The 22,942-nt window shown below is 46.7% G+C and overlaps 1 long non-coding RNA gene across 1 annotated transcript in view; it reads right to left on the bottom strand.

Moving 5' to 3' along the window:
* LOC138529949 (uncharacterized) overlaps positions 1-22,942 on the bottom strand; it is a 137,685-nt gene that overhangs the window by 65,650 nt on the left and 49,093 nt on the right. The window contains exon 2 of the long non-coding RNA XR_011284845.1: positions 7,227-7,390. This is a non-coding gene — a long non-coding RNA (uncharacterized lncRNA). The remainder of the gene's footprint in view (positions 1-7,226; positions 7,391-22,942) is intronic.

Genomic DNA, 22,942 nt, shown 5'->3' with positions numbered 1-22,942 from the left:
CTTGTCCTCGGCCTCCTTGTTGGGTAATGTTAAGGAGCTGCACATAGGCATGATCCTCCTATCGTATCATGTCCTCATGACGATCACTCTAGATTTGCCATCAGTAACACAAGGGCTTTGCAGCTGGTCCTTCTCCCGGTAGCATCTAACTGACCCTGTATTGAGGGAAGACATGGAGGCCAAAAGATTTATTTGCGCTAACACTTCCTCAGAGGTAGCAGAAAGAAGTTGCTGGGATGCCTTCAAGGCAACTTTTCTGGAAGACTTGATAGCAATACAGGCATAAAGGGTGAGACAAACTAGGGCGCTAGAAACCGACCTAGAGCTAGAACTCTAAGATGTACGTGCAAAATGGAAACTAATACAGGGATAAAGCTCTTCAAAAGATACCGAGGCCTTTGGGGTAAGCTCGAGCACACTAAAAAAGCAGAGAAAGGGCTGCTATACCTGCGACAAAGATTTTATGTAAAGGTGGATGCGCTGTTAGCACGCCAGTGGAAGCAAAAGGCAGCATCACAGGTAATTCAGGGAATTACAACCCCCCAGGTGACCAATCAACCAATCGAGCAATTCACAGTCTTCTACTCCTCCCTGTGCTCATCCAACTGCCCTGATCACTCTTTGCAAGAGGTGTACCTGCATGCGATTCCACTGCAAAAGATCTCCCTGAGGGAGCAGAATCAATTGGAGGACGACATCTCCACAGAGGAGGTGCTCACTGCTATAAAGGATCTCCTGCTCAATAAATCCTCTGGCCCAGACACCTATCCGGAGTTATTTTATAAAGCTTTCCAAAGGCAACTGACGCTCAGCCTAACACAACGTTTTGACACTTTAAGCAACCCCGACCCATAACCCCCACGATGGAAGATGTAAAGTTGGTACTCTTCCCGAAACCAGCCAAGGATCCATCGCTATGCGGGTACTACAGACCTAACGCTCTGATTAGCATAGACTCTAAACTGTACACGAAAGTCTTAGGGAATAGGCTGGAGCAGGTACTCCCTAAAATAATACATCTTGACCAATCTGGGTTTATCAAGCGGCTTCAAACATTCAATAACATACAAAGGGTTTGCCATCTCATTGAGAAAACATTAAAGAAAGATACTCCAGCGGTCCTCCTATAGCTAGATGCAGAAAAACGTGTGGAGAGGTCCTTTTTGTTCTGCAAGATGGAAATAATGGGGTTTACGGTGTCTTTCTTACAAAGGATTCGTGGCAAATACAGCAACCTGACAGTCCAGATCTTGATCAATGGCCAACTCTCCCAGAACATCCTCCTAGTTCGGGGTACCAAGCTGTACTACCCCCTCGCCCCCCTTCTCTACGCAGTGCACCTAGAACCTTTCCTAAACAAGATCAGATCCACAAGGGAAAATGTGGGATCCCGTTCAGAGGCAAGGACCACAAGTTGATGGCATTTGCAGATGATATGCCCCTCTCACTCGGAGAACGTGATCCAACCCTTCCAGCTGTAATAAGAGAGATAGGGGCGTGTGGGGCAGTTTTGGGGCTGAAGGTAAATATTTCAAAGTCTGAAATCCTGAACCTGTCGCTCGAAGGGGACACTCAAACAGGGCACCTCCTTCCAATGGGCACCACGGGGCATACATTTACTGGGGGTAATGATTACCAGATCACTAGCAAGACTTTATGGGGCAAATTGCAACCCTTATAGGACTCTATCAAAGCACAACTCCATAAGTGGTGCCCCCTATCTGTGTCATGGCATAGGAGAATTAACACTATTAAGATGGCGGTTCAACCTAGAATTCTATATTATTTTCCGGCACTCCCGATCCCTATACCCCAACAGTTTTTCCAGACAATAAACAAGATGCCGACTACCTTTGTGTGGAATAACAAAGCCCTGCGGGTCATGCTGAAAACACTGATGGCACCTCTACACAAGGGGGAGCTGGGCCTCCCAAACTTCTCTCTATATTACACAGTGGCACAACTGAGGCTAATTAAATATTGGTTTACAGGGAACCCCAACAAAATATGGGTGCACATGGATAGGGCAGTGACAGGGATTCCTCTGGGGGAGGGTGCATGGCTGAACAAGGGGGACAGACCCCAGCATGTACACAAGAGTGCCATCACGGGGCTACTAGGCAACACTTGGGAAAAGGCAGTGTACTCACATGGTATTACCTCATTCCCATCCCTTTCACCCCACTTTTACACAACCGCCAATTCTCCCCAGTGCTAGCTCAGGGTGCCTTTTCTAGCTGGAAGGCCCTGGGATGCATAAAGATGGGGGACATGTTCCGGGTTCCAGAGGTCAAAACATTATTTGAACAGTGCAAAACAGAGTTGGGACTGGGGGAAAGTGACAGGTTAAAATATCTGCAGCTCAGACAAAGGCTGCTGTCTCTCTCTAATAAAGACGCTGCAACCAGACCTCTCACTCACTTCGAAAGGTATCTCATTAGCAACCCGGGTGACAAGAAGCTAGTCTCCAACATTTAGAAATTCCTCGTAGATAGTGCCCCTAGCTTACAGAACTCATACATGAACAGGTGGGACAAGACAATCGGGGAGGCCATAGACTTAGACGACTGGGAGCACTTATGGCGGGACATCCCAAAGCTCACACAGGCTACCCAGACAAGGGAAATATGGTATAAGGTCATGACTCAATGGCACTACACGTCGGCACGGCTACACTGAATTAGCATGAAAATGTCACAAGACTGCTGGCGCGAATGCAGGGGTGGGGGGACTGATCATATTTGGTGGAGCAAACCATTACCTATCATATAGAAACAGTTTAGCAGCCAGATCAAGAGGGGTATCAAAGAATATTTACTAGGGCTTGGGGACCCGGAATGCAGAAGATGGCCGAAACCTAGGAGGATAGCATATGTCATTTTAAGGCTGGCTGCAGTACTATCTATCGCACAGCACTGGAGTGAAAAGAGGCCCCGTGAGAAAAAGACTGGCTAGCTAAAGTCTAGAACTTTGTGGCACTAGGATGGATAACCTACCCGCTGCAGGGGGACAGCTTAAAATGTTCTGCATACTGGGAACCCTACTGCCCACACAGACTGCGCATTTTGGGAATTAGCTGAAACGCTCACATTAGACAATCTGTGTAATTCTTGCTTCGCACCTACTCACAGGGGTTGGTGGCAGCTGGCAAGGATCAGGGGGTACAGTTTGGCGGGACGGGGGGGGGGAGAGTGTACTGTTGTTATCATTGAAAAAGCCAATGAACAAACGTTTTAAACAAAATAATTGGGTTACCGAGTACTAATAACACAGCCCAGCCTGGTAGACTGTTTTGTTACTGATGTTATTGGAATGCTCCTTCACACAGACAGCAAGATGACACTCCTCACTGGCCATGGACCTCTTTTCTGAGGACATTCTGCTACTGGCAAATAGTTTTTTTGAGGGTAATGTGAAACGGTCATGAGAGTTTTCTGGATTAACATGAAACTGACATGATGCAATTTCTTGTGGGTAATGACATTGTTATGATAATTTCGTGTGGGGAAAAATGTGGCATCACAATGTGCGTATCACGTCAATTTAAACTGGCACTATAATGTTGGTTGTGGGTATAATTGTGAAAATGGTACGGGATCATTTTCTGAGGCCAACGTGAAACTGCCAGAGCAGTTTTGTACAGGCAATGTAAAAACCAGCATGGTGACAACAGGAAATGTATATAGACGTTTTGTTGGCGACAATTGTGATAACGTGGCACGGCGTCATGAGACACTCTCAAGGAGACAAAGTGTTAAGTTTACAACATTTTATTTTAAGATTGTAACATCGGTGAGGGTTGGATAAAGGCCTATTGAAACTAGGGGGAAACTCTAAAGAGGGACTCCCAGATAACCAAGTGTCAGGAAGAACTAACTAAATAAGTGATAATCGGGTTCAGAATCTCAAAAATCCCAAGTCAAAGTAATGCCTAATTTGTATAAATCCTTGTCCCACCTTGACAGGCTATGCTACAAAGGAACTATTCACACGATGTGGCCAACAGAAAGTCCACAAACCTAGTATTTCAGAGTCTGAGGTACAGCCCTATGTTGATCAAAACAACTGCCTCTGGGACAGCTACTACCATAATCACTCACAGTCCTTCAGTTCCATTAGCCTCTTTGCTTTCACCACACGTCCCCGGACCTATCAGAGATATTCAGTTCCACAGGTTTCTCTTTGTAGCGCTTTCCGTCTTCAGGTTTTTGAGGTGGTCATTCCATACCATGTCTTGCTCAGTTTCAAAACCAGGCCTTTCCTAGCACTTGAGGTTCAGAATTCATCACACATTCTCTAATGGGTCACCCTTGTCTTTTTTCACCAGAAGGACCCCTACTCTTAGATATGGGGAAAACAATAAGTACAACAAAAGTATAGAGCGGGTTGCCTTGCCCTCCTATTACTCAAGTGGACTTGGTGTCCACTTGAGCAATAGGAGGTTCAGGATTCATGACAGGGCCCTCCAGTACCTTGGGCTTTAGGATTCATATGTCCCTTCGGGACTTTGGTCTTAATGGGTATTTCTGACCCCCTCACTCAGGGTCCTTTTCAGGCAGATTATGTTCTCTTGCCCTCCTCACATGGCCCTTAGTCCTTTCCTAAATCCTTTCATAGGGGTTGGTGGTGAAAAACATTTGGCTCTGGCATGCCAATTCCCTGAAGGACTTGAGAGGAGCTGTTGTGCCCTTCTGTTCAGCCTTCCCCCTCAATGGCTCCCAGGGCTTTAACTGCTGTCTACCTTCCTCCTTGAAGCCTCTCCAGGTTGTCACTTCCTTTCTCCAGGCAGCAGCCCCTGATTCTATCAAGGGAGGATCAGCAGGTATGTCTACTTCCTCTGAGTCCAATAAACTCACCGGAAGCTACAGCTCTCCATTTATGTGTGGGCTGAGCCTTGCTGCCAAATAATTCGAGAAAGGGGACTAGTGCATATCCTGATTGGTTAGTTGTACAGACAGGGATGGGGGAGCAAAGGTTTCAAGAGATGGGGCAGCCATCTTGGTGTCCCAGTTAGTGTTTGGTATGTATGTGTTCAGACATGTTGCCCCCCCCCCCCCCCCCCACCCCATAAAAAACCTGTTACTCTGCATTCTGAAGCTTTTCTGGTACACCTAAGGTTTTTTTATGATGGTTCTAGGGAGTTAGCTGGGGTTTGTGGCCAGTCTCCTGGGAGGTTTTAACTTTAGTGCCTCCAGTAGTCAGAACATCTTGTTACCTCCTGAAAACTTTGGTTTTACTGTATACTCGTGTACAAATGGTCATGTAAAAGAGTAGAGAGGGGTCTCATCACAAGTCTCTCCAGGTGAGGAAAGGAACATGCAGACATTCTTGCTGGGTTGTTGGTTACGCATTGTGTGGTTAGCTGGACACACACTGTGCATGATCCTGTACCAGCTACCAGCAGTCTGCCCTCTCCTGTGTAGAGTTTGACTTGCAAATCCAGTTTAGATTTTGTTCTTGGTGACATAGGAGATTCTGGTCCAGGTTTTAGGATTGTGTGAATGTTGCACTTTTGGAGTTGCATACTGATATGTGGGGTTTGTGAAATGATGTGGCCAAGTGTTTTATACTTCCCGGATTCGAAGTGGAAAAAGAGTACTCTTCTGGCATCTAACATTTCCTGCCAAGTTTTCCATTTTTGAATCTGGTTCAGATGTTTTAGAATCCTCTCCAGGATTTGTGACAGAAAATAGGATGCATTATGGGAGATGTGGTTTTCAAAACTCCTTCCCTGTCTTGATGTTGCCTTAAGTTTGGAGCAGGTAGGATCGATGGCCCAGGCACTGACGGAAATAAGAAAGGGATTTTGGAAACCCCCCTCACACCGCATTATAGAGTGCACTTCATGAAGCGGTCGGCAACACTGGTCCCCATTGCCACAACCTCAGTATCTAGGTTCATGTGATGGGGAAAGTCATTAATCACATCATGTTAAGCTGCAACAGTAATTCTGTGCGAGGGTTGGCAGGACGTGCTCAACTGGGGCATTGGGAAACAGAACAGTTTTATGGTGCCACTGAGAACTGTTATAAGACTTTTTTAGGGAGTAAGAGAAACTGACAATGTTGAGGGGCAATGCAAAAACTTGCATTGTAATCTATCCTCTGGTTGCAGGACATTACATGACAGTGGATTTAACAGTGGCAATGTGAAAGTGGCATGGAACTGTTGAACATGGCATAGCAATTACTTTAAGGTAGTGTGACACTGGCATGGAAACATTTCTGCGTTCAAAGACACTTCCATGGTCTTTTTTGTGGGGGAAATGTTAAACTACCATTGCTATTTATGTCTGAATGCAATATGAAACATGCATGTTACTTGTTGTGGGTCAAAGCTATGAATTGACAACGAGCTTAACTGACACGACAATGGGAAAATTACGAAGTCAATGTGAAAACTGACATGCTAGCACATTGACATCTAATCTGGCATATTGGAGGGCAATGTTGTTCATTTGGGCAGAACTCCGGCAGGTAAGCAAATTGAGCATCGTAGTGCCAGCAAGTCCCCTGGAACAGCTGAGGGGAAAACACTGCCAATATCAACACTTGGATATACTTTGAAAGTAATCGTACATGTGGTGGCAGCACGCTGTTACATATGAACATTTCTAATTGGATTTAAATATATTGATTAGCATGGCAGCAAATACTTGCGTTATATACCCTGGAACAGTATTTCAAGTTAGTTTAATTACATCTCCACGCATGATATGTCAAACCTTTGCAACTTTCTACTAGGATATTATTTATAATAGTATTTTAGTAACACACAATATCGGGCACCGCAGAGATGTGGCACACGCGTTTGTTTGTCTCTTGTGATCGAGTGTTTCTAATGGTGGACACATTTCTGAAGGGCACATGCAAGACTTGCTGCTGTAGATTACGGATCATCATGTGTGCTGCAGCAGACCAGGCCTTTGAAGTATGTTTGAGTGTCATGTGCTCGGCTTGCAAAATATCTATGAAGCGCATGTATATTAATTCCGTTTCTTAAAAAACATGACCTGAAAAATACACCAGTTGACTATCAATGTCAATGTTTTCTTGGAGGGAGAACTTAATGGAAGCCGCCAGTGGTATTCCTCGTTATTCGCTCATGCAGCGAATGCCATTCAGGGTGGGTATTAATGCAACTCGTGGCTGACGAGCAACCATTGGCACAACATACTGTACGTGAACATTAACTATTTTAACAAAAAATGTTAAACTGTAACTTGCCTGCAAGATGGTACTTTTAGAGGACGATTGGTGTATTGTACTGGTGGTTGTTCATACAACAATAGGCTCCGATATTCCTGAATGTGCCGACAATGCAGACAAGGGCTTACCCCATGAAGATTTGGAAGTGATGGGCACTGTGCCAGAAGGGCAACTTGACAGTCCTGCAGCGGATGATAAAAGAGACTATGTTTCAGTGTAAGCACCAAAACATGTTCAGGTAAAAGTTAATGAACAGTTGAGACAGTTTTTTAAAAAACCTATAAACGAACATCTAGTTTAAAAGCAGCGTAAACGAATGAAAGGGTTAAACACACAAGATCACTTTCAAATCCTATGCTGAAAGGTAACAGACAAAAAGCGTGTTGGTTTAGTTGTACCAACATTTCTTCAGTTACTAATCCAAAGGTATTTAGTACTCCAAGTGAGGTTTTACTGAAAGAAAAAGATGTGTACATTGCGTTCTTAACACAGAGATAACTGATGGACAGACTAAAACCAAAGTAATTGTAAAGTGTGCCCCGTAGGGTGCAGCACACTTACGTGGCGTGGGGACCCAATGGGCGCTGATGTTGTGACAAATCAACTTAGGGAGCACCAATGGTCCGGGGATGAATGTCGGTTTCTAAACAACCAATCAGCTCCACACCCCTAGTACACCAGAAAGGATACGAACAGATTGGAAACACAAGTCAATTATAAACCTCCTGAACGGCAGGCTCATCTCCGAAAGGTCGTGCATCGTTGGTTAGTTGCAACACAGCGAAAATACAATTATTACCCAATGATAAAAGGAACTGCCCAGTCAAGGCTGTATAAAAATATCTACTTATTTATTATCTCAACAGACAGTCCTAGCACACTACAAAGTACAACTCTGTAAAGGAATGCAGAGGACAGAGTTTCAAAGAAGGTAAAGGGGTGCACTCTGGATACTGACAGGAGGGTAGATGGTAAAGTAATTAATCACAATAGTTCAAGTATACTTGGTTTCAACACAAAGGGAGCAATGGGTCCTAAAATGTCATTAGGGTCCTTTGGAGAAGGACCAGGTGGACAGAACCACAATGTACTTTGTGCTTGTCAGAGTTCTTTGTGCTCGACAGCTTTGGGTCGGTTTCAGGGCACTTTGCGGCTTCTGCAACAGAGTTCAAGACGGGAGACAGCTGCGGGTATCAGGCGGCAGGCAGGCAGTTCGGCGAGCGAGGCTGGACAGAAGGCTGCAGGCTCGCCTACATGACTGCTCGGGGTCAAGGATCGTTGTCTAAGTTCTGGTCGGTGGTTCTGAAGCACTGGTCTAGGCGTCTCAGACAGCTTTAGTGACTGCAGCGTAACAACAGTCAATGGTACAGTTGGTTGCAGTCCGGGGGGCTCGACTGACTCGAAAATGTCCTTTAAGGCAGATGTCGGTAGATGCTGGCAGTTGCACTCCTCTTAGCTTCTTCACTAGGCTTGTGTCATCATTTAAGGCAGACAGCCCAAAGTTGAGGGGCGTGTTGCAGGCAGCTGTCTTGTCCTTAGTTTGGTTCAGAGACTCTATGTCCCTTCCCACCTAAGAAGCATGCTTCAGAGCTTAGCAGAGCATGCTGTGTGCTGTCTGGGTACCGGTTCTGGAGCTGCTAGAGGGTCTTCCAGATTCAGTATCTCCCTCTGTTCCCTGGTTGATGTTTAGGGTAGGGATCTTGCTAGCGTCTTGGAGGTCTTGGTGTTCCTTCACTGGTGGAAGATGTAAGGCAGACTGTCCTTCAGTCAGGGTTCAACGCTGAGTTCTTCTTGCTACTTCGTGCAACGTCTTCAGATGATCTGCCAAAAGAGGGGCTCCGCCCTCTTTTAAAGCCGAATAAGCCACGGTTATTGGTGTAGGCTAAGCCTACCCGAAGGAACCAATCCTGGTTCCCCACCAACAATCTCCTGTATGCATGAGGTCATAATCATAGTGCTTTGCAACAGAAAAGGTAAAGGGGTGAAAACATGTAATACTAAGTCCCACCCATATTCCTGTTGTGGATCAAAGAGTCTTTCTAGTTAATGGCGCTCTCTGTGGTTCCTGATTAAAGTGGCAGGTCGCCCTTGAAGTTGTGCAGGACCAGACTTTCTGTTGCCATCATTCCACATACTCATACCTTCTAAGGTACTTCTAAGATACTAATGGCGGGAGCTGGCTTCAGGTTGAGACAGTGCATATCAAAGGCTGTTGGGATTTCCTGTCTCCTTTGTTAACCTCTGCAGCCAGGCCACATGTGGGCATGTTTGAAGTATACTCTATTAGTATGTTAATTGCTGCCACCATCTGCAGTGCTACACAAATGGAAACGACGGATCCATGGAGCCATTGATATTTAATTTGGCTGGTCATGGCAGGGGGAAGGTTTTGCCCTCCCCTTCTGAGATGACCTGGTGTAATCCTGGCTGTCATATCTCAACTAACTATGATGGGGGGACTGTGCCTGTAGGCTGTGTCAACCCAGAGTACACGGGTCGATGTGTATGTCATGCGGTGAGCATAGGAAAATGTGTGCATATTAGCCTCACACATTTTCCAGAGATTGATATAACATCATTCAATTTCATTTAAAATTTCAAACAAATTCCTCACAGATGGCAAATGTTCATCATGTATCAGGTCACTGCAACGCCAGTGACAGACTGCTGATGCCGGTGCCAGAAGTCGTTGGTGGATAGTTCCTGAAGGTGTTTGGTTGTGCGGGACCTGCAGGGGGCTTAAGTAGTCGCTCTTACAGAAGAACAGTGCTTTGTATCTCCTGGGAGCCCCACCAGGCGCCCGCCAGCACCTCAGAAACCCACCTCGCTCTCCTTGTTGGCTGTAGCCTACAAAGGATGAGAAAGGGGTGTAACCTGTGCATAGGAAAGTTTATCTCTTTAAATGCTAGGATGAACTGGATTGGGAGACTCATTGTGCGTGCTGCATATTGTCTGCTAAAGACCCAGGGAACAGGGCATCAATTATAGTTGCCACTGATAGTGGAGGCACACACAGTTTATGGGCCCTGGTTGCAGAATGGTGAATGTTTTAGGTCATTTGAGGGAGTGCCCGTCACAGGAGAGATGGGATCCATTGGAGGGATGCAGAAACCATGCCGGCTCACATTTCTTGGCAAATCAGTGGGGTTCTGAGGTGCCATGCATACTGGGGTATTCTGGGATATCTGGGAGGCAATTATCCTATCTGGCCTCCTACATGGGTCGGCCTTGGGTTAGCTTGACAAAGTCCTCTTTGCAAGACCAATGCTCCCGGAGTCTCGTCCTGCTGAGAGTTAGCTGATTTGGGCAACCAGGTTCGCAGACATCTCTCTCTCTGCCACACCAGTAAGAGCAGTAAGAGACATGAGGCATGGAGTACATATATATACACTGAATAACCTTTAAAGTTAAGTTAAGATGCCCAAATTTATCGCAACAAAACACCTCAAATTCAGCACATTTGGGAAGCTTTAACCGGCTTAACTCAGCGCGTTCCCGTTGATGTCCACCATAATGCCATGTCCCTCCTAATGCCATTTTGTAGGTCATTGTGAATCCCTTCTCTTGTAATATGTATGTGCTCACAGGATTTCCAACTGGAATGCGCAGAGTTTAGTCGGTCATGACTTCCCAAATGCGCAGAATTTCAGGGGTTTCGTTTGCGATAAATTTGGCACCTTAACTACATTTTAAAGTTTTTCGGTGAATTTCAAGGGTTTTGTTATGCCATAGTTATTTCCGCACACCAAGCTACTAGCCATGGCCTTCAATTGTACCCACTGTATATTTTACAACATTACAAAGCCACCAGCCATGGCCTTTGGCCGTGTCCACTGTATATTTTCCAACATTGCCAGGCCACTAGCCACATGGCCAGATATATTTTACAGCACTATAAAGCCACTAGCGATGGCCTTCACCCATGGCCAGTGGCTACAGCTTTTGGCTGTGTCTACTGTATATTTTACAACATCAGCAAGCCACTATGGCCAAAGGCCATGGCCTTTGGCTGTGCCCACTATATAGTTTAAAACACTACAAAGCCACTGCCCACGGCCTTTTGCCTTTAGCCGTACCCACTGTATATTTTACAACATTACCAGTCCACTAGCCATGGCCTTTGTCCGTGCCCACTGTATATTTTACAACACTATCAGTCTTCGCCCGTGCCCACTCTATTGCTTAAAACACTACCAGCCCACTAGCCATGGATTTTTAGCGGGTGATTGCAGGGGTGTGTGGGTGAGGGGCCGTGCCATATGAGGGATATTGCTGTCTTCCATCAGGATGGAGTGTGATACGTACCTGTGAGTCCTAGCTGATTACTTGTTACGTTGGTGGAGTGCAGGTCCTGTCATGCAGGTCTACAGGAATCCTTTCTGTGCATGTTCTGTACTTTCTTGGAGTCTCCTGGTGTGGCTCATCGATGCCCTGGGCCTACCTGTCTGGGGGTGAGGTTCAACCCGAGAGGCAGGTTAGGTCAGTGAAGACGGAGATGGAGGATCCCCCTATTTTGGTCGATTCGGCAGAAGCGATGACCAAAAAGGAGAGCTGAGACTTATCTCAAGTTTCCGTTGGGTCTGTAGGTTGAAAGCTGTATTGCAGCTATTCCGGACCTGTGTTGTGCAGAGCACGGTGGATGATGCACATAGCCTTGAAAGTGGCCTGTCGCTGACGGGGAACCAGTGCAGTACGCGTAGGGTGGGTGTGATGTGCTCTCTATGGCCTAAGGCAAGGTTGAGTCTGGCTGCAATAATTTGAACCTGTTAGAGTTTTCTGAGTTGAGATGCAGGGGCGCCCAGACAGAGGGAGTTTCATAGTCTAGGCAAGAGAGGGCAATGGTCATGAATGCAGCAACTCTGTGAGGGTAGGTGAGGTAAGGGAAGATGCATCAGAGGAGGCATAGGTGTAGATGGCATGATTTCGACACAGAGTTGATGTGATGTGATAGTATCAGATCTGCATCCATGGGGCATCCACGATTGTTTAGTGTGATAGAGCTGGGGAGGACGGAGGGTCTAGAAAGGGCGGCCAAGGGGTGGTTGAGGGAAGAGGGCGGTCTTCCCACAGATCAATATTTCAGTTTTGCCATGGTTGAGAAGGAGGTGGTTAGCTGTCATCCAGAGATTGATTCCTGTGAGGCTTGAAGCAAGGTCGGGGGAGGGGTTGGAGGTGTGCTTTGGGATTTTTCAAGATGAGATGTGTGGGATGTTTTTACCCATGCATCCGAGCCCTACCACAAAAAACTGTGCCTTACTAGCATTGAAAACATGATGGCCAGAACGGTGGATGATGCACAGGGAAATGCATGAAGAATAGGCTGCCACCCATTTCTGCCTATGTTGTGGGCACAGAAGGGCACGGCCTAAAACCACCATTGGGCTACACACAGTAGCCTGAAACCATTGCAAAAGGGGCAATGCTGATTGCCAAAAGCAACCCATAACTATTGGGAATTCATTTTCTTCAGGTCAAATATGGCTAAATTATGGGCACAAAATTATTTTGCTGCAGAACCACACTAGTGCCATGTGCTGAACCTGGATAATATACTCCCATGTAAAATCTCTTGTTTGAAATGCATTAATTCAAGACTGATCCAAAAGAAAATGCATGCAGTACCCGCTTTGGCCTCAAGGCGGCGCTAGCGGTCTAAACTCTGACAGGAGAACTGCTACTTCAGAAGCTAATCAGCCTTCTGTGACAATTGGGACTTCAAAAGACTGTGGGTTAATTAAAAATCTAACCACCTGCTGTTCCCAGAGACAATCTGATTTGATTAACAGGCCAAAAGGCTGGGAAACCTTTTCACCTCAGAAAGCCCAGGATATCACATGCTCATGCTAACCAAATGCAAAGTGGCCCCCTGGTCTGTTGACCTCAGCTTGCTGGAGCCCACACAAAAGACCTTTTCCCTTGAATAGGATATGGTGATTTTGACTGTTTCCTGTCAACAAAGATCTGCCAGCCAGGAGAGACATGTGATCACTGTCATCCCCAAACTTTGGGGGCGGACTCAAACACCGCAGTACTTTGAATTGAAAGCAAATAAATATCTTACAGAAACACTGATAAATCTTGGTAACCAGATGACAGAAATGTGAAATTTGGGGATCCTTAAAATGAAAACTTTGCCCACAATTCAAGCCCAAACTCCAATTTGTGTGATGTTCTAGGGCAAAACCCTGCTATTTATTGATACTACAGACTCTGTATTTAAGCTAGAGACATGGGAATTTACTGGAGTATGTATGGACAGGCCGTGTATATGTGTATAATTTTTTATGAAAAACCAATGTTGCATAACCCACTAAAATCGAAAATAAGTTGCCATTTCTTTACCCAAGCTCCTAGAAATGCCAGAGTCGGAACAGTGCCTACCTCATGTGATATATGATGTGTGTAGGTGATGTAAAAACAACTGTGTATTTGGGAAAATATGTATTTGGATTAAATATAGATTTGTGTGTTATGATGACAGGGGAGGGCCCTCTGGCCATACAATCTACCTCATCACTCTGACTCACAACTCAGTTCCCCCAATCAAGGGAGAGAGGAGAATTGGGCCAATGACAAGTAGAGAGGGGCAGGCTTAGCTAGGCCCAGGCACACACCCATTTTCAAAACACATAAAAAGAGACTGCTGGGACAGGTAGAGACATTCAATTCCATTTGCTGCGGAGCATGCTGACCGACGACTTCACATCCAGAGATCCAGACTTCAAATCCATCAATCCCCAGAACCTGTAGCAGTACCCAGAAAGCAGTGTTACATCCAGAATCCAGAGAGGCTAGACCAGCAGAGCAGAGCTGACCCAGATCGCTGTGAGCAGAACCGGTGCCTGATTGACCCGCCGAGCAGAGAGAACCGCAGCCGGACGTGTTGACCAGATCCGTGACGAGGCCTAGTTCAAATTTATATTGTGAGTACCTAGCAGAACTGTGCAGAACCAATCTCTTAGTTAAAATAATCTAATCCAAACTATTTTAACCTAAGTAGAACTGCCTCCTAGAGATCGTGTCATCTGTCATTTTTAAAGCTGCACATCTGTCACCTGTCGATTCTGCAGCTGCAAGCTGTCACCTGTCATTTTGAGTTTTACTTTAAATCCGAAAAACTACCTTTATTTAATCGTCCGTATCTCTGGAACCGTTTGGGCTAGGAACGAGATTTAACTTTCCTCTGAAAGCTTAGGATCTAAGCTTTCCAACAAACCTAAAACCGACTTGCTCCTTATACTTTTGCCATAATCGCGATCCACGCGATTTGGCCTGATTTCTTTACCTGTAAAAAGATAGCAGCTTTTTGCTTTCCTTTGCTAAAAATTTGTTTGCCTCTTAATAACCATCCCTGAATCATTGCTAAAGTGAGCCTGAGCTCATCCCAAGTATCTCTCACTCACCCTGAACCTCCTAAAGGGAATTAAAAGCATTTTCAGCATATTTCTCACTTCACTGCCACCACATTCAAAGCACTTGGGCCTGTGTTTTAAAACTCATACCTGTTTTCTCTAAGCTTGCTGGGGTGGGAATTGAATTTCGTATTGTATTTGATTGCATTCCTGAGAACTGTGTGTGTTACTTCCATCTCCTTGCATTGCATATAAGGGGGGGGTGAATTGCCACTAGGGGAAAAGTGAACATATGATATCTTGTGAAACCATATCAGTTAGTTTCTGTACTGCATTTTCATTCAACATTGCATCCATTTGAAACCATAAAAGTATTTTTGCTACTTTATCCATTCTATACTAACGCCTCATTGATTGTAAAGAAGTGTGCTAGTGCTAGATTACCCATTGTTGATCAACATCATATGTCTAAGTGTACTATCAGATATTAATTTATTATAAAGTGTGATATATATATATTGTTTAAATCCTCAAATAAACCTTTTAATTTGCAAAACAAACCTACTTCTTGGCTCAGTGGGGTCAGGGGGATTCTAAGAGGGGGGTGTTATACAAGGGTGGTCATCCAGAGTACTGAACTAGACATAACAATACATTAATAAGGGTTTTCCTCAGCATCCCAGACTAGGCATTGACTTGGCTGTAGTGTTGATTGAATATCGCTTACAAAAGTGGGGGCTCGGAGCCGGGATATTCTGGGTTAGGTTTACCATTTGTGCAGATTAATACAGTGTGCCAACTGACCAGATACACATATCCAGTTAGATCACCACGCTGTTTTACACTGTGAAAGCACCCCTCAAAGGAACGCTCGAAGGAAACGGTCTGTTTTGCAAAATAAAATACAAACTTCTGTAAGTCAGGAAGGAACTCAAATTCCAGAATGACGACCTTGGTTGATATGTAAATAGCCAGAGAGCACTTCTTACATAAGCTATTTGTGGGAGGTGAGTGGACTCATCAGGACCAAACGGTCTGGCTGCAGGCAATCGCGCAACAGGTCACTGAAACAGGGTCAGATACATGGAGAGATCAGGGTCCATTACATGTGGCCCTGAGTGAATTATACATGGCTCCTAAAGTTAAAGATGAACACGACAAGATGGTTAGGATAGCGGCATATTTGTATCTATATATGGGAGCCATGCAGGACAAATGTGCTGAAGGCCAAGATCTGGCAAAGGCAACAGCTGGCGTTAGAAAAGGCCCAATCTGACCTGGTCTCTTCTGAGCAGAGGCTGCAGAGGAGCCAGGAGTCAGAAAATGATAGTAGGCAGTATATCATTAAAATAAAAGAGGACATGGATAGACTGCAACAGGAGAAGGCTGACCAGGATACCAGATTTCTGGCCTTGCAAAAAGGAGTACCAAGAAGGTTTGGACTCCCTTCTGCAGAGCCAGAAAACGCTGGAGCAACAACTGGACTTCAACAGGGCATACACAGAGCAGGTAGCCACCCTGCAAATTTGATTAGACAGAGAGAAAGAGGAAAGCAATAAATTGATTCTGAAAGACCTGGATACCCAGGCAGAGTTTGATCAGGAGCGCCAGAAAGCTGGTGCCTTCCAAAGGCAAAGGGACGACCTGGCGGCACAGATGCAGGCTCTTAGTCAGGAAAGGGATACCTTAGGCCAGGAAGTCTGCCACTTAAAAAGGAAAATGGAAGAAAATCACCTGGCCCTCCAGGGACTGGGTGACCTCCAAAAGGAACACCAGAACTTGTTAGAGCACACCAGGAGGGTGGAGGATGCTCTGGCAAGAAAGGAGCAGGCCAATAGGGACACAGCTCAGGAGGTAACCCTCCTGCAGCAGAGACTGGCCCAGTACTCCAGGACCAATCAGGAGGCACAGAGAGAAAATGAGGCTCTCTGCCAGCACAATGATAAGCTCCAGCAACAGGTAGCGATGCAGGAGAGACTGATAGAGTCTAGCAAGGCCTTAACTGAGGAACTGAAAGCACAGGCTTTTGCATTGCAACAGGAAGCAGGGGCGGATAGAGATGAGGTTCGCTGGGAAAGAGAAACTCCTGAGCATAACCTCAGGAGCCCTAGTACCAGAGGCCTTCATCTCTCCCAGTCCCTGGACTCTGCCACCCCATGTCCCCTCGCGCACATGAGCCCAGGGCCACGGGGATGGCAGATTACTATCCAGCTAGAAGTATGGGGCTCATAGGCCAGTACCTCCCAGGAATGGATGGGCGGGTATCCGGGTATGGGCACCCAAGCACAGTGCAATTTAGTGGGGAACCCCAGGAGAGTAGGCCCATTAAGGGCATCCTGAAAACCTCTGCCCAGTTAGGTCAGTGGGGGGGATACCCAGCAAATCCTGGTAGCAAGGAGGGATCTGAAGACTCCTCTGAGTGTCACAGGACACAGGAGACCAGGTCCCCACATTCTGCCAGCCATTCCCAGGTTCGCAGAATCCGGGAAAACCTGGTAGATCAGACGGGCACCTCTGGGAGCAGCGCTTCTGAGTCGGAGGATGAATGGACCAGGGTTACCCGAACCAAAAAGGCCAATAAGGCAAAAAGGGCCTTGCTTAAGGACCCATTGAAACACATAAAGGCAATAAGGAGTGTCATCACGCCTTATCATAAGAACGCCAAGTATTCTGTTTGGGAACACTTGGAGCTCTATGAGCAAATGATGGAGACTTTCCATTTGAAGGACAGCCAAAGCTGTATTCAATATGTAAAGTGGACCTTCTCACCAGAATACTCCAGTTTCTTTGCGGGGCTGGAGGATCAAAACCATTCAAGGTGGTCCACATACAGGGCGGCCATCTTGAAACATTTTTCTGTGCACAGAAATCCTCAAGAGGCTCGCAAGGCAGCCTACAATTTGCAATGTGGGGAGGATCAGGCCCCACAAGAGTTTGTGCAAGAATTAAAGCGTGCTTTTGCGCAGACCACCAGAAGGGTGCGCACGGATAGCAGAGAATTTATCAATACGTTTTTCCATACCTTACCCAAATACATAATGACCCAGCTCGTGAGAGATTTTCATGAGAAAAGATCTTTAGACTGGGTCATTGAACAGGCTACCCGGATCTATGAGGTGCAGAAGCCCATCGAAAATAAAAATAATGCGCCGAAAAACCCCAAAACCAACAGCACCCCTGCTGCTGCCAAGGTGGCAGAGGTAAAGGTTGCCCCCGTTTTAGATTTGGAGATGGGGGGGGCCTAAAAACCTGCCTGCACCAAATAATTCACAGCCCCGAAGACACTCGGGCCAGTCACAGACAGGGAGTAGAGGAGGTAGTCCCACAAATGGGGTCCCCCACTCCCCTGACTATGTAAGTCCCCGCTACAAGGGAAACCGACCAATCCTGGGTTATGTGTGGACTCCTCCAGCCCAAGGGGGGGGATCCAGCCAAGCACCTGACCCGGGGAACTTCCCTCCTAACTTCCCCCAGGAGGGCAGAAATTCTCCAAATCCTGGGCAGAACTTTTTCCCCAGGTATCTGCCCAATTTCCAGCCCCAAAATCATCCATCCTTCTTTCCCCAATTCCCTGAGCCCAGACAACCTAATCCGGGAGAGGGGAGGCCAAGGGTGGAGGGGTACCAAAATCTTCCCAACCAGGGGTACTACCAGAGAAGGGATAGCTACCCTTCCCGGGATCAGCCCAGGGGAGAAAATAGAGCCCCGTATCAGCCTGAGCGGGTTTCACAACTTGAGCGCCAGGTCCAAAATATGGCACGGGATCTGGGTCACATACTGAGGGCTCAACAGAACCCTCAGATGAGCATGTCACCGCAGAATGCCCCAAACTCTGGACCTGGTGCTCCAGAACAATGACGGGGGCAGCACCCCGATAACCCACCGGTTCCCAGGGAGGAGGCACAAGGGGAAGGGGGGTGTAAAGCCTTGGAGGAAGCTTCCTTCCCAACTTGTAAACAGCCGCTGGAAAACCAGGAACCGGAAACAAAATCCCCTGCCCCTGAAAGTCTGCCACCCAAGGAGCAGAGAGGAGGTAGGAGAAACAAAGGACCCAAACAGACCCACTTTGTGGAGGAGGTACAGGTCGTCCAATTTGAGGGAGGGGGATCCTCAGAAGATCCTGGGAAAAGGATCTTCTCCTTCAGAGATGGGGGAACTCCTCCCAAGGAAAAATGGGTCCCAAGGGATTCCAATCCAGACTGGGGAGATGTGGAGACTGAGCTACCGCCGCCCATCATCTCATCCCAGAACCCACAATACCGAAATCCCCTGGTTCAAACCCATCCTGGTGACTGCCTCCAAAAAGGGGGGGTGGCCCAGAACCGGAACCAGGGGCACCCACAATGGCTCTGATCTCCAGTTGCCAACTTTTCTTTCAGATTCCCAAGACTCTCCACAGAATTCCGCCCAAATCTCTTCTCTCGCCATGTCCAAAACCAGAAAGTTAGCCCACCAGTTGTCCAAAAATGTGCATTATCTGTGCCCCCTTGAGGAGAAGGAGGGAAGATACTATGCCCCGGTACAAGTACAGGGGCAGGGTACAATTTTGGCACTGGTGGACACTGGATCCCAAGCTACCCTTCTGTCCAAAAGGGCCTTTGAGGAACTAAATGCAGGAAGGGGGGAGAATTACCGAATTCCTCTCACCTCTCTTCCTGGACAACTGCAGAACTTTGACGGGAAGGAAATTCCCGTTGAGGGGACTGCAGACTTGGACATTAAAATTGGGCGACACAAGGTGAAACACCCGGTCATAGTAGTGACTCCAGAGGGCATCCCTTGTTTACTAGGGAATGACCTCCTGAGAAGGTTGTCACCCCTAATAGATTGTGTAAACAAGGTCCTCTGGACCCAGACTAGCCAACCAATAAAATTAAAACAGAGTGTCAACCATGTTAGTTTAAACGGCATCTGCCATATGGTTGAACAAAAATCTGACCAAGTAGAATTTCACTTCCAGAACAACCAAACTCCAGACGTGACAGTAATAGCAGTAGGACAACAGACTGGTGATGGGGGGTCCTCTCTATTTCTGAAAATCAACCTTCCTTTCAGTTTAAGGTGGTATTCCACACTAGAAGGAAACACCCTGAAATTCTTTACCAAACCACAATCAGAAACTCCCACTCCTATAGTCCAGAAAGATGTGAAATCAGCTCAGAGCCTGGCTGATATTCAGCAAATTGGAGAGCAGTTGTTCATCCCTGTTCAGTTAAATGATGGGAAGGACTCTGTTCTCGCTCGAGTGTGTGTGAACAATGGTAAGAGCTTCATCAGCGAAGCCATGTTCCGCCAACTCCCAAAATATCCAGCCATTCCCACATTCAAACTGATAGACAAATGGGAAATGGACCTGGAAGCACTTAATTCCAAACATCTCCTGCCAAGCAGGTGTATGCTCAAAATCTCCATTGGCAACAAGAGCATAGTCCATAATTGTTGGGTAGTGCGAGACGTCACTGCCGCCTTTTACTTAGGCAGTGACATTCTCAATCGCTTTGCCATTAGTTTGGACCTAATAAACTTCAAAGCTTGGTCCCGATTAGCGGATAATCCCATGGGCTTTGATGATCCAGAAAAAGCATTTAGGTCAGCTCAATTGCTACCTTATGCAGTTGAAATTCAGATCAAAGAGGAAGTCACCATCCCAGAAAGGACCCGACAATTCTCCCTGGAAGTGAAAGTTAAAAGAGGACAAAAATTGAAAAACCCTGATGCTTATATCCATCTAAATGCTTCTCTCCAACAGCAAGGGTTAGGGGTAAACCCAACACCATTAGTCAACATAGAACATGACACCATTCCAATAGAGGTGGATAACAGCGACTTAAAGAGTATTACTCTAGCCGCAGGCACCATTATTGGAATGGCGATTGATGACCGACATTTCTCCATGGATTTAGGAAATGAACTGTTAGGACCAATCCCCAAGGACTGTTTTGACAGTGACAGTGAGGACAATACAACACCAGACAGGATTTTCACCCGGCATGGGGGGAACTTCCTGGTGTACACTTCTTGCCCTTATGGTAAGGAAGATGTGACTTGTGACTTCAGGAGGGATGAGGTGATTTTCCAGGTCCATGAGGGCTGCCTTTCCCACCTGAAGCCTCCAGTCCAAATCAGCACTCTGACCAGGGACTTCTCCATCCAGCTGGAGGAGGCCGCTGAGATAGCCAAACCAGAAGTCTTTCCAGGCTTCAGGCAGATGGTGGAAGAGAGAGTCAACCTAGCTGATGTCTGTGTGACTCTGGAACAGAAGCAAAAGTTGAAACAAGTTTTCTTGGATTTCCAAGATCTCTTTGCGGTAGACTCATATGACTGTGGTCGCACCGACATCCACACCACAACAATTCCCACGGACCCTGGAATGACTCCAGTGTTTGTGAAGCAATATCGCTTGCCTCTCGCATCCATGGAGTCCCTTACTGAAATAATTAAGAACCTTGTGTCCCGGGGAATAATCCGTCCAGTCCACAGCACTTTCAATAATCCGGTGCTGGGAATATTGAAGCCAAACGGCCAGTGGAGACTCTGCGCCGACCTTAGGGAGCTCAACAAACGGGTCCATACTTCCCGATGGCCTCTGCCCTACATTGACCAAGGGCTGGCCCAGATTCAGGGGTCACAGGTATTCACAGCAATAGACCTGACCAATGGATACTGGACCGTGCCTGTCAGTAGGGAGGACCAATACAAACTGGCTTTTACCTTTGGGGGCCAGCAGTACACATGGACCCGGACTCCCTTCGGATACCTCAACTCCGGCAATTAATTCAACATTTTCCTACATAAGGCCATGCCCGACCTGGGTGCGAGGGGTAACCTGGCTTATGTAGATGATGTCCTCATCAAAAGTTCATCTGTGGAGGAACACATAGCGGAGATCTGTTATGTTCTGACACAGTTGAGGGCCGCCGGAGCAAAACTTTCCTTTCAGAAAGCACAGTGGTGTAGAACCCGTGTTAATTTCTTGGGGCATGAGATTACTCCTCAGGGTCTCTGTCCCCAAGAAAAGAAAGTGGAAGCACTCCAGAAACTGAAAGACCCCACAACTCTGCGGGAACTAAGGAGCCTCCTTGGACTGACTAATTACAGCAGAAAGTTCATTGAAGGTTACGCAGAGATCACTAGACCCCTGATTCATCTCTTGAAGGGGGGGTCAAGTGGGAATGGGGTCCAGAACAATCCGAGGCAGTAAGACAACTCAAAAGAAGCCTCTCACAAGCACCTTGCCTAGCTTACCCTGTCAGAAACAAGGAGTTCTTCCTGGAGACGGGGTTCTCTAATACGTGCTTGACGGCAGTATTATACCAAAAGCATGACCAGGTCAATAAAGTAATCTCCTATGCGAGCAAAACTTTATCCTCTGTGGAGGAAAAATTCAACGATTGTGAGAAGGCACTCCTGGCAACGGTGTGGGCATTGAAGAATTACCGCCCGTTTATCCAGGGGGAACACATCATAGTGGAGACTCCACACCAGCCTCTGCAATATCTCCAAAGTGACAGAATCCGGGCCGGAAATGTGAGTAATTCCCGAATTACTTCCTGGATTTTGTCAATGCAAGGCTTTCCTGTGGAGGTCAGATATGGCCAAAACAAGAAGAGTCCCCTCGCGCAAGGTCTGGCTGACTTGCATGATTGTGCCAGAGAAAACTGTCTCGAGGACGAAAGTCTAAAAATCAAGGACAACATGGAGGCATACCTTAATTCCCCACACAAAGTCTTTGAAGAAGACAAGTGTGAGGGAATGCCCACTGTCTATGTGGATAGATGCTCTTACCATGTTGACAACAACGGGGAGAAAGAACTGGTGGCCGGCGTAGGGAATGCATGGGTGAAGGAGTTTCCAGAACCCTCCTCTGGATACAAAATTGGTCCCCGAAGTAGTCAGGTGGCAGAATTGATGGCTGTGCATCAGGCCATCCTCACTGCTGTCCAGCATCAACTCCATGAACTGGTCATAATCACAGATTCGGATTATGTACGGAACGGGTTCGTGGAGCACCTGGTCAACTGGAAAACCAGAGGCATGTTATGCGCTAATAACAAACCCCTGAAACATGGGAAGTTAATCCAAAATATTGATGATCTGGTCACATCGAATGGGATGACCATCTACTGGAAAAAGATCAAGGGTCATTCCAAAGTAGAGGGACCAGACAAAACTGGAAATGACGTAGCTGATCAGCTGGCCAAAACCGGGGCCATCCAAGGGGATCTAATAGAAATAGAGTTCCTGTTGGGGGAAATCCATGTCACTGCGATCACTAGGTCCCAGACAAATGCTCACAATGATCTTTCAACTGCCCAATGGAGCAAGGAGACCCCTGATGCTGATTTGATTACAGCTCAGAAGGGGGATCCAATCATTGGTAAG

The sequence above is a fragment of the Ambystoma mexicanum genome, chromosome 1q (assembly GCF_040938575.1).
Source record: "Ambystoma mexicanum isolate Mex_15411 chromosome 1q, UKY_AmexF1_1, whole genome shotgun sequence".
Lineage (NCBI taxonomy): Eukaryota > Metazoa > Chordata > Amphibia > Caudata > Ambystomatidae > Ambystoma > Ambystoma mexicanum.
This window is presented reverse-complemented; position numbering and strand designations above follow the sequence as displayed.